At 34.6% G+C, this 12,947-nt stretch overlaps 1 protein-coding gene across 3 annotated transcripts in view; it reads right to left on the bottom strand.

Annotated features, from left to right (window-relative positions):
* Positions 1 to 12,947, bottom strand: part of PSMD14 (proteasome 26S subunit, non-ATPase 14) — a 98,626-nt gene that overhangs the window by 63,207 nt on the left and 22,472 nt on the right. Inside the window, exon 4 of one of the 3 annotated variants that reach the window (XM_042948961.1) lies at positions 3,851 to 3,908. The exons of the other annotated variants lie outside the window; for them this stretch is intronic. The gene's annotated coding sequence lies outside the window, so the exon portion shown is untranslated. The remainder of the gene's footprint in view (positions 1 to 3,850; positions 3,909 to 12,947) is intronic. 3 annotated transcript variants of the gene reach the window in all.

Below are 12,947 nucleotides of genomic sequence, written 5' to 3'. Positions count from 1 at the left end.
CCTCAAGAATCACTAGAGTTTGGCTTGAGGACTGTAATTTTTACGCTACAGTGAAGATGACTAAAGCCTTACAAAGAATGTTTAAGCAAATGAATAAAATAATAAGCTCTACATCTTAAAAAGGACTTGCATTGCTGGTAGTAGCAAGATTTACTACAGGATACTGTGACAAGAAGGGTACAGATAAAAATTATGTAAAGGTCTGAATTAAGCAGATGCAATGACAGAAGAAATACATTCAAGAGACTTTTAGAAAACAGACCACATACTACAAATCTTGAGGACTAACTATGTAGAGGAAATGGATTAGCACACTGTGACTGCATGTTTTTCCTGGGGAAGCGGGGCAAATATCAATACCATTAATCAAGATAGGAAATACCTTCAAGCCATATCCAAAATCTCCAGAATCTAACTATTTCTTACCAACAGAATCTTACTGCTTACCACCATAGCATTCTGATAATTATAAATATTACAGGGACATGAAATCCATCCATATCTCATTATAACTGTTTTTGTTTTTACTCTTATTAGAAATGATCTGAGTTCTCTGTTCCTTTCTATCACACTGATTAATCAAGACCTGGCATTACAAAGTTCAAATTTAATTCAATGCAGGGGCACCTGGGTGGCTCCATCAGTTAAGCATCCAACTCTTGATTTAGGCCCAGGTCCTGATCTCACAGTTCATGAGCTTGAGCCCCATGTGGGGCTCTGTGCTGACAGCACAGAGCCTGCTTGGGATTCTCTCTCTTCCTCTCTCTCTCTGTCCCTTCCCTGCTCATGCATACTCTCTCTTAAAATAAACTTTAAAAAAATTTAATCCAATGCAACTTTAATAGCATTATATACAGTATACAAACAATGGTTTAGGCCTGCCTAAAGAGGAACAATTTAAGACTATCAAAAATCATAACAATCAGCTATTCACTCAAAATTAAACACACTAACATCTATTCTTAATAACGCTAGTTTTCTTCCCTCTTGATGTAAACCACTAAAGTTCATCCCCAAGCAGAGTTGATAGATAAAAAAACTCATAATACTCAGTTAAATTTGAATTTCGATAAATGAATATTTTAAATATGTACATTTCATGAAATATTTGGGACATACCTATATTTTAAAAATACTCTGTTCAAATAGAATTCAAATTTAACTGGGCATCCCATATTTTTATTTGCTAAATATGGTAACTCTATTATACCCAAGTAACTATTAAGTACAGTACTTTCTAATTTAAGTCCATATTGGAAGTCTCTTTCCCATTTTATTTGTTATGCCTAGCTTAAGCTAGTCAGAGGCAACTTTATACTACTACATATACCAGTAACTTTTTCAAAACCTAATGCTACTTCTTTATCTTTCTTTTTTAAGTTTATTTATTTTGAGAGAGACAGCACAAGTGGGCAGAGAGGGAGAGAAAATCCCAAGCAGGCTCTGCACTGTCAGCACGGAGCCTGAAGCAGGGATGGATCCCACAAAGTGTGAAATCATGACCTGAGCCAAAGTCAGGTGCTTATTAACTAAGCCACCCAGGTACCCCCTGCCTTTTTTTTTTTTACTTTTATCTTCAAATAAGTAATACTTTTAAGACTAAAGCACCTGACTAAAAGGTCCCACAGTTCCCTCTAATAAAAAAAAATACAAATGAAATTTACATTTTATGATATACACATGATATTTTTGTTCTTGTCGTAAAACAGCATCTACTTTGAAATGTCTTCTCTTACCAAATGCTAAAATAATCTTTCATTAACCAAGAAATATGTCTTTTACTTTAGGCAAGAAAACATTCACTATTCATATTATACTGTCTCTAGTGTAGGTTAACAGTGGACTCTTCACGCAGGCCCTAAGCGGTGCGCCTTAGCACCACTAGATTTTCTTTACTACAAACTCTTCTTATGTCATTAAGTCTCCATTAAGTAAAACACTCTGTAAGGGCTTTGCATTCACTTGTTTGTAACTCCACACAGCATCTGGGTGCATGCTCTGCATAATAACTATTGCTCCCTGTTGGAATATCTTTTTTTTTTAATGTTTATTTATTTTTGCAGAGTGAGAGAGACAGAGAGAGACAGAGAGCGAGCATGAGTGGGGGAGGGGCAGAGAAGGAGACACAGAATCCAAAGCAGGCTCCAGGCTCCGAACTGTCAGCACAGGGCCCGAGGCGGGGCTTGAACTCACGAACTGTAAGATCACGACCTGAGCCGAAGTCGGACGCTCAGCTCAACCGACTAAGCCACCCACACACCCCTCCCTGTTGGAGTATCTTTATAGAAAAATCAAAACGTTAAGAGAAGGTTATGGACGTAATTGAAAGAATTCCACACTAGATAAAGATTACCCAACACCCACAAAAAAGATGCTCAATAAATAACTCTTCAATCTCTTTATAAATAAATGCAGTTTTAGCTTTTATTTTTGATCACTATCTCACCCACAAACATGCCAGCAGGCATTCTGATGCCTCTGTGAGCCAAGCATACATGAAAATGCCAAAGGCAATCCTTTGCTTGTGTGGTCTCCATTAAGAACTTTAGATCCCTTCTCCCAGAAGGATAAATATATCCAAAAGGCAGAATAAATGAGAGGCTACAGAAAAGGAAGTTAAGGTGCTTGAAGCACACTAGAAACAGAACAAGAGACTGAGACAGTAAACCAAGTTGGCAGCAGACTACACACAGGGGTTATTCATACTGAGAGCTGATCTTAGGACTAAGAGTAGAAAGTTGCTTTCTTGGGTGTAAGAGAGGCAAATGATACTCCTAAGTCAGCAACGAGAGGAAGAGAGAGTCAAGTGACAAACATCCAAAGTGTGAACAACTAATGTTTTTTCTAACTAATCATTGTTATTTTGTTATTTTTAAACTTTGTTTCTTTTAAAACTTACATAAAATATTTAAGAGGTCCAAAAAGATGTAATAAATAATGTAATACACTCATTACCCAGCTTATGAAATAAAACATCACTAAATAGTTGGGATGAAGCTCTCGTGTGATCCTTTTTAACTGCATCCTCTCCATACCCTTGGTATAGCCACTACTCTAATTTTGGTGATTATCATGCATTTCTTTATACTTTCACTATACAAATATAAACATACATAGATAAAATATAGATTAGCATTTTCATGTTTTAAATTGTATACAAAAACTTCATATAGAATGTAATACTCCTCCACTTGCTTTTTCCATTATATAAGTATGGATTAATCATGTTGGTATGTGAAGATCACCTACTTTACAAAATTCCACTGTTAAGCAAAATTATGTACACATTCTCCTACTGATGGACAATAGGCTGTTTTCAATTTCTTGATATTATGAAATAGAGATCAGCAAACTACAGCCTGTGGGTGAGCCAGCTGACTGTTTTTGAAAATGAAGTTTTACTGGAACAGAGCCAGGCCCATTCATTTTTTTTTTTTTTTTTTTTTTTATTACATATGGCTGCTTTAACACTACAGTGGCAGGGTGGAATTGAATAACTGCAACAAAGACCATTTGGTCCACAAGCCTAAAATATTTACTATCTGGCCCTTTAAGAAAAGGGTACCAACCCCTGATATAAATAATGTTGTTATGAATGTTCCTGTCTCCATGTGGGAGACTTTCACCAGGGAACATAATTAGGAAAAGATCTGCTAGGTTGTAGGGCAGGCAAATCTTTATCATTACTAGATTTTAGCAAGGTGATTATACACTTTTACAGTTTTTTTATATTTCATATTCATGTTTCTTCTAATGTTTGTATCTTTTGCCCACCTAAAAATGGGTATCTTTCTGGTTTCTTAAATATATATATTGATAACTAGTGCTTTCTCCACTATATGTTAGATACCTCTTTCCAATCTGTGGCTCACCATTTTGCTGTAACCTTCTTCATGTCTCAGCTACCTCTGAAAAATGAGGATTACAACATAACCCAACTTCATACAGTTGTTGTAAAGAGTATATGAGTTAATGTATATAAAGTACTTAGAACAGTGTCTGGTACAAGTGCTCCACAAATACTAACTGTTTATTCTATAATGGTGTTTTTAGAGGAAAATGAATTTTAAATTCCAATGTAAATTAATTTATCAATCTATCCTGTTAGTATTCATGCTATCTTGTTTAAGAAATCCAGCCCTATACATTCAATTTTATGTGTCCATAAAGTAATATTGGTCTCAACCTATCTTGTTTATTACTCCCTCTGAATGCTAAGAATGGCATTTTCAGTTAACATGATTTCAATTAATTATTCAATTTCAGCATTTTTTCTTCAGTATAATTTTAATATTGATCTCTATAAAGTTCAAGTAGAAAATAGAACCGCATCTAGAATATCTAGTCCCAGACAAAATTTTACCCTTTAAAAAGTAAATAAAAGAGAGATCTGCTTATGTCCAAGATATAGTAACAGAGACTAAATTTACATTCCCACTTAAAACAAATAAAAAGATAAAATTATATAAAACAATAGTTTATAAGACATGGTTGATCAGGTAACAAAGGACTATGATTTCTGAGAACAGGGAAACACAAAGATGAACCTTACTACCACCCAAGCTGACTGCCTTAAGATAGTTTCCAGGCTACAGTGCAGGGGAAAGGAAAACAGGCAGAATCTAGTGGACCCTCTGAGTTGAGGTGATGGAGCTGAGATTACTGCGAGACCAAAGCAGCCAGAGCTATCAGGGCAGAGTACTGATAATAGCTGAGAAAATAGCTGCTAAGAGAGAAAACCCTAGAGACCTTGAGGTTCCTTCTTGGGTATTCAGCTGAGTACTGATAAGCACAGGTATGAAGAAACTACCAGGAGCTGAGGAAAGAACCACCCAAAAGGATTAGAGAGAATACTTACCCCTCATATAGCACTGGAAATAGTGCCTGTTCCCACCAACAAAACTGAAAAATCTCCAAGTGCAAAGGCATTAATTAGACAGAAGGGTCTTGCCTCAATAGTGGAAAATAATGAGCCCCAAACTAGGCACTGCTCCAAATTCACCTAATAATTTTTAAAAGCAAAACTAGAAAGAATCAAACAGATTGAAGTAACTTACTGCATTCCATAATAAATATCAAGAATATTTATGAGAATAAAAAACAGCCAGCATACAAAGCAAAATTCACAATGTTAGGCACTAGTGAAAAATGACCAGGCATGCAAAGATCAATCAATCGAAACCAATTCAGAACTGACAAAGATAATAAAATTAGCAGACAAGGATACTAAAATGTTGTTATAATTGTTAAAAAGTGGAGACATGGAAGACATAAAACAACCCAAATAAAAGTTCCTGAGGTGAAAACTGTAATTTTATCAGTGGTAATAGGATGAAGTAGGGGTGAATTTTGAGAGGCATGGTAGCGCTTTAACCCTAGGGTGCCCATGGGTGACCAAAAGGTGAAAAAATATTAAGATAAAAAATACACTAGATGGGATAAATGGAAGATTAAATCATACACACACACAAAAAAATGAGTTAACTTGAAGACACAGCAATAGAAAATGAAACACAGAGACCAAAAAGATAGGAAAAAAAATTAACAGAAGCCATAAATGAACTATAGGTCAACTACAATGAGAAAAAATATACATGTCTTTGGGATCCTTGAATGGTGGATAGGTGGTAGGAGAACAGAAAAATATTTAAAGAAGTAATTCAAAATTTGTTGAAACTTGATGAAAATAATAAGCCTACAGATACAGGAATCTCAAAGAATCACAAGCACAAGAAACATGAACAACATCAACGTAGAGCACACCATAACTAAAAACCAGTGATAAACAGAAAAATCTTAAAAGTATTACAGTACAGTAAGGACAAATACAGATATCAATAAAACAGAATTAAAATTTCAGAAATAAATCCTAACATTAGAAGTGAATAGGTCTCCGACAAAGGGACCAACACAATTCCAATGGGAAGAGTTTTTTCAAAGGTGCTAAGAATATTTACATGCAAAAGCATGATCCCCACCTCACAACATGCACAAAGTGGATCACAAAAATAAATTTAAGAGCTAAAGTCATAAAACTCTTAGAAGAAAACTGAGGAGTAATTTTTCCCGAACTTTGGTTAGACAGTGATTTCTTGGTACAACATCAAAGGCACAAGTTATAAAAGAGAAAACTGATACACTGGACTTCGAATAAGTATGAAAAATTTTAGTGTTTCAAAAGTCACCATCAAGAAAGTGAAAAGATAACCCATGGATTCGAAGAAAATATTTGCAAACTATATAAAGGAGCATATATACATAATATATAAAGATATTTAGATCTTTAATATAAAATATATAAAATATAATATTTACAACACAATATTAAAAAGAAAAATAACTCAATTGTTTAAATGGGCAATAGACCAGCATGTAAAAAATGTTATGTTCTGGGGTGCCTGGGTGGCTCAGTCAATTTAGCATTGATTTCAGCTCAGGTCATGATCTCAAGTTCGTGGAGCCTGCTTGGGATTCTCTCACCATTCTCTCTCTGCCCCTCTCCTGCTGCATGCCAAGGACTTGGGAGAGAGGGGAATGAGGAATTATTGTTTAATAAGTACAGAGTTTCTGTCTGGGAAGATAAAGGAGTTCTGGAGATGGATGGTGGTGATTGTACAACAATGAAAATAGGCCTAATGCCACTGAACTGTATACTTAAGAATGGTTAAAGTGGTAAATTTTATGTTATGTATATTTGAGAAAAATAGGTAAATTGTAATATGAGAAAAATAGGTAAACAGTAATATCATGGATTTAAATGTAACCATATCAATAATTACATTAAATATAAATGACCTAAATATCTCAATTAAAAAGCCAAGATTGGGGCACCTGGGTGGCTCAGACAGTTAAGCATTCAACTTGATTTCAGCTCAGACATGATCTCAGTTCATGAATTTGAGCCCTGCATCAGGCTCTGTGCTGACAGTGCAGAGTCTACATGGGACTCTCCCTCTCTCTCTGTCCCTCCCCCACTCATTCTCTCTCTCTCTCAAAATAAATAAAAAGGAAGGAAGGAAGGAAGGAAGGAACAAAGAAATAAATAAAAGAAAAAATAAAAGAAATAAAACATAAAGCCAAGATTAGCAAACTAGACTGAAGACAAACAAGACCCACCTATATGCTGCTTACAAGAAAGGTACTGAAAGTAGGTTAAATAAAGGCCCAAATAAATTCACTGGAAAAAATGTACCACATTACCACTAAATAAAAAGAAAACTGGAATCTGTGTTAATAACAAACAATTTAAAGAAGCTCATTATATAATGATAAAGGGTCAATGTGATCATCTCAACAAAAGCAAAAGAAGAATCTAACAAAATCCAATATCCATTCTAGATGAAAACTAAATAAAGTAAAACTAATAAGCAACTTCTGTAACCTGATAAAAACCACCTATTTAAAAACACATAGCTAATACACTTGATGGTAAAAGAATGAACACTTTCTCTGAGATCAGGAACAAGATAGGAAAGCCCACTTTTACATCTATTCACCATTTAACTGAAGGTTCCAGTCAGTTCAGCAAAAAAAAAAAAAAATAAAAGGCATCCAGATTAGAAAGAAAGAAGTAAAATGTTTTACAGACAACATAATCAATGAAATAAAATTACTTATTATAATCGTATAATATATGAAATATATAAAATATATTTCATATATGAAATAGGAGATATGAAATATGAATATGAAATATAACATAAATATGAAATATTTATGAAATATAAGTGTTATGAAATATAACATGAAATATATGAAATATAATATGAATATGAAATATAACATAAAATGAAATATGAAATATAACATAAATATGACATAACATGAAAATTCTGTACATTTAACAACTACAAAAAATTGCTGAGAAAAATTTAAAACCTTAATAAAGAGATATATACTGTGCTCAAAAAAGTTTACTTCTTCAATATAACTCTAAAGGTTTTATTTCAAATAAGCAACAGCACTGAAAATACTAAAGAAAAAAATTATAACAAAACTCATAATATGCTTCCATAATCCATATAATTTTAGGATCTACAGCTGCTTCTAAATAGTATTACCGCCTTTTTATATCCCTGTTATTCACCAATATTCCAATATACCATAAAATATTCAAATACAGTGTTATATTAACAGAGTGACCTGCTTTAATTCAATACATAAGTCCTAGCCACAGCAATCAGAAGAAAAAGAAATAAAAGGCATCCAAATCAGAAAAGTTGTCACTATTTGTAGGTAACAAGATACTACATATAGAAAAACTTAAAGACTCCACCAAAAACTATTAGAATAAATTCAATAAAGCTGCAAGATACAAAATTAAAATGTTCTCTTTCTATGAACTATTAATGAACTGTCAGAAAGAGAAATTAAGAAAACAATCCCATTTACAATTGCACCATAAGAATAAAATATCTAGAAGTAGATTTAACCAAGGTGGTGAAAAACCTGTACTCTGAAAACTATAAAACATTGATGAAAGAAATTAAAGATGACACAAATAAATCGAAAGATATACCATGCTCATGGATTAGAAGAATTAATATTGTTAAAATGTCCATACTATCCAAAGCAATCTACAGATTCAATTCAATCCCTACCAAAATACCAATGACATTTTTCACAGGACTAGAACAAATACATAATCCTAAAATTTGTAAGGAACCATAAAAACCCTGAATAGCCAAAGCAATCTTGAGAAAGAACAAAAAAGCTGGAGGTATATAATGTTCCAAATGTAAACAATACTACAAAGCTATAGTAGTCAAAGCTATATGGTACTGACACAAAAATGGACACACATATCAATGGAACAGAATAAAGAGCCCTGAAATAAACCCATGATTATACGATCAATTAATCTACAACAAAGAAGGCAAGAAACAATGGAGAAAGAACAGTCTCTTCAATAAAAAATATTGGGAAAATTGGACAACTACACACAAAACAATGAAATAAGACAACTTTCTTACACCATATACAAAAATAAACTCAGAATACATGAAAGACTTAAACGTAAGGCCGCAAACCATAAAACTAGAAGAAAACATAGGCAATAAGCTTTTGGACATCAGTCTGAGCAATATGTTTTTTGGATGTCTCTTCAGGCAAGGGCAACAAAAGCAAAAATAAACACATGGTACTACATCAAAATAAAAAAGCTTGTGCACAGCAACAAAAACAACAAAAAATCAAAAAACAAAAAGGCAACATACTGAATGGAAGATATTTACAAATGATATAAATGATAAGGGGATATATATCCAAAATACATAAAGAACGCACACAACTCAATATCAAAAACAATCTAATTTAAAAATGGGCAGAGCACATGAATAGATATTTTTCCAAAGAAAACATACAGATGGCCAAGAGACACATGAAACATCACTAATCATCAGGGAAATGTAAATCAAAATCACAATGAGATATCATCTCACACCTGTCAGAATGGCTATTATGAAAAAGACAAGAAATAACAAATGTTGGCAAAGATGTGGAGGAAAAGGAACCCTTGTGCATTGTTGGTGGGAATGTAAATTAGTGCAGCTACTATGAAAAACAGTATGGATGTTCCCTCCGAAATTAAAAATACAACTGCCATATGATCCAGCAATTCCATCCCTTGATATGTATCTGAAGAAAACAAAAACACTAATTCAAAAAGATATATGCACCCCTATGTTCACTGCAGCATTATTTACAATAGCCAAGATATGGAATCAACCTAAGCATTCATCCACAGATGAATGGATAAAGCTGTAGTATATATACAATGGAAAATTACTCAACCACAAAAAAGAATCAAATCTTGTCATTTGCAACAACATGGATGACCTAGAGGGTATTATACTAAGTGAAATAAGTCAGAGAAATACATATAATCTCACTTACATGTGGAATCTAAAAACAAAACAAATGAATAAAACAAGATAGAACAGACTCTTAGATACAGAGAACAGTCTGGTGGTTGCCAAGGAAGAGGGGTGGAGGGCGAAATAGGAAAGGAGATTAAAAGGTACAAACTTCTAGTTATAAGATAAATAATATGTGAGGAAGCAATGTATAGCACAGGGAACAGAGTTAATAACATTATGAAAACTTCATATGGTGACAGATGGCAGCTACATCACTTTGTAATGCAAAGAAATGCTAAATCACTATGTTGTACATCTGAAATTAATATAATGTTGAATGTCAACTACCAAAAAAAAAAAAAAAAAAAATCAGTGACCCTGCTTAAATTTAACCATTGTCTGACAAAGAAGGCACTATGTAAGAGCTTGAAATGTACAATTTGCCAGCTGATATAAAAAAGTTCTAGATTAGCAAATGAAAAGTAATCTACAGATGGCTATATACAATTCAGAGAAGTCGGCTGAATAAAAGGTGGAAACTATCTGCACTTACAAACCTAAATTAGGCTAACTGAAGCCTTTTGAATGTTCTGCCATAATTCAACATTAAATACAGTCCTGAGTTGTTATGGTTTCATTATTAAAATAAGTAAACAGTAAGGCTATCATTATCTACCACTCCTAATATGGGTTTCTAGCACCATTCTGGAGGTCCATTACCTAACATTACTTCTAATAATCACATAATCCTGCAAAATAAGTACTATAGTGCCTGTAGTATAAATGAGGAAGCTGGGACTCAAAGAAGTTAACCAATGTGTGCAAAGTGATCAAGGTAAGTGGTGACACCTAAATTCAAAGCTGCCAATGTTGTAGTAAATACCTTTTCATAAACATTAATACGAGAAACAAAGTAGGAGTGCCTAGGTGGCTCAGTCGATTAAGCATCCGACTTCGGCTCAGGTCATGATCTCACCAGTTCGTGGGTTTGAGACCCACGTCAGGCTCTGTGCTGACAGCTCAGAGTCTGGAGCTTGCTTCAGATTCTGTGTCTCCTCTCTCCGTCTTTCCCCTGCTCATGCTCTGTCTCTCTCGCTCTCTCAAAAATAAATAAATAGTAAAAAAAAAAAAAGAAAAAGAAACAACCTAAGTGTTTATCAACAGAAGACTGGTTAAATAAGTCATGGTTCATCCATAAAAGGGGATAACAATCACTTAAAGAAAAATGAGGTAGCTTTATAGGTACTGAATATGGGAGGGGACAATATCCAGGATATACTATTAAGTATGTATATTCCCACTGTCCAATACAGTACCCACTGGCTAAATTGTAGTTATTTAAACTTAAATTATTGAGGGGCCCCTGGGTGGCTCAGTCAGTTAAGCGTCCAACTTTGGCTCAGGTCATGATCTTATGGTTTATGAGTTCGAGTCCCACATTTAGCTCTCTGCTTTCACCACAGAGCCTGCTTCAGATCCTCTGTCTTCCTCTCTCTCTGCCCCTCCCCTGCTGGTTCATTTTCTCTCTCTCTAATAAACTTTTAAACTTAAATTATTTAAAATTAAATTTAAAAATTTAGTTCTTCAGTCATACCACCCATATTTCAAGGGCTCAACAGCCACATGTGGCTAGTGGATACCATATTGCACAGCTGTGTATACCATGTTTCTTTGTTCACGGAAGGTGCTACTTGGACAGCACTAATACAGAGTATCTCTAGAAGGACAGAAACTGCTAACAGTGGTTGTTTCTAGAGAAGATGACAGAAATGGCAAGGCACTTATTCAACTTATACACAGTTCTAACTTCTGAACTCTGTAAGAAGTCATACTACCTATTTAAAAGTAACTACCTATTTAAAACTACTTTGTTCAGTTCTCAAAACAACTCCTTGATTTATGCTGGTTAGAAGCATAAAAATCTCAGACGTTCTGAGGCATAACAGAGAAGAGATTAAGAAATAGGAAACATCTCTCCAAGATTTCCTAGAAATACTACTGACCTCTGCCTTAACGTCATTAAACATTCATCTATGCCCAATACAATTTGGAATACCAACCAAAAGATTACAGAGTTGTTATTTCAGAGGAATTAAAGGAACGGGGACAGGAAAAAAAATAAAAAGTCAACCAAAACTTATTACAGAGCATTAAAGCTGTGGTCAAAACGCCCAGGGGAAAATTCTATTCTTTTGGGAAGGAAGGCAAAGATCACACTGTCACATCCATTTATACTGTTGTTTAAGGCTCTACATAGGAACACCTAAAAGCAAGTCATTCAGTTCCACTCTGAAATCATTATTTTTTCCTTCAAATGTCATAGTTACTTAATTGCCATATGCCTCAATTTCTTCTGTAAAATGGAAACCTGTTGCTTAATTAATGCTATTTATGAACTCCTGGACATTTTTGCCTAGGAGAGGGAAGAAAAGCCAAACCTAAGAATAAAAAGGGCACAGTGGTTAGATAATCCAAAATAACAAACAACAAAACATTTGAATTGATACTTTTTTCTCACTGGGACAAAGTCCACTCAGAGAGGTTGAAGGGACTGAGGATGATGTTAACATATGAAAACAAACCCTGGAAGAAAAATGAATAGGAACAAGACCCCAGACATCTGTTTTCCTGCATATGGATACTGTATTGTCATTTTCTCTAGTCTCTCTAGGCCATTCAGATCTAGTCTAGTTCCAGAATGTGGGCTTTCATCCTTGCCTACTGCCTTTCTCAGGGAGTTTAGACAGATCAGAGATCTGTGCCAAGGCAGAGAGAAAGCCAGGCTGGTGTCCACAAAATGACAAAGGCATGAATATGTCCGTACACAAATTGAGGACCAGAGAGGGACTCCATAATCTAACCATATCCACAAGCATTCGAAGAAGTCAACTTACTAAGGAAAACATCCTATAAAATATAAGACCAAGCAGGCACCTGGGTGGCTCAATCGGTTAAGTGTCTGACATCGGCTCATGTCATGATCTCATAGTTTGTGGGTTCAAGCCCTGCATCGGGCTCTGTGCTGGCAGCTCAGAGCCTGGAACCTGCTTTGGATTGTGTCTCCCTCTCTATCTGTTCCTCCCTTGCTCG

Source organism: Panthera leo, chromosome C1 (assembly GCF_018350215.1).
Source record: "Panthera leo isolate Ple1 chromosome C1, P.leo_Ple1_pat1.1, whole genome shotgun sequence".
NCBI lineage: Eukaryota > Metazoa > Chordata > Mammalia > Carnivora > Felidae > Panthera > Panthera leo.
The sequence above is the reverse complement of the archived record's forward strand: the minus strand, read 5'-3'. Positions and strand labels throughout refer to the sequence as shown.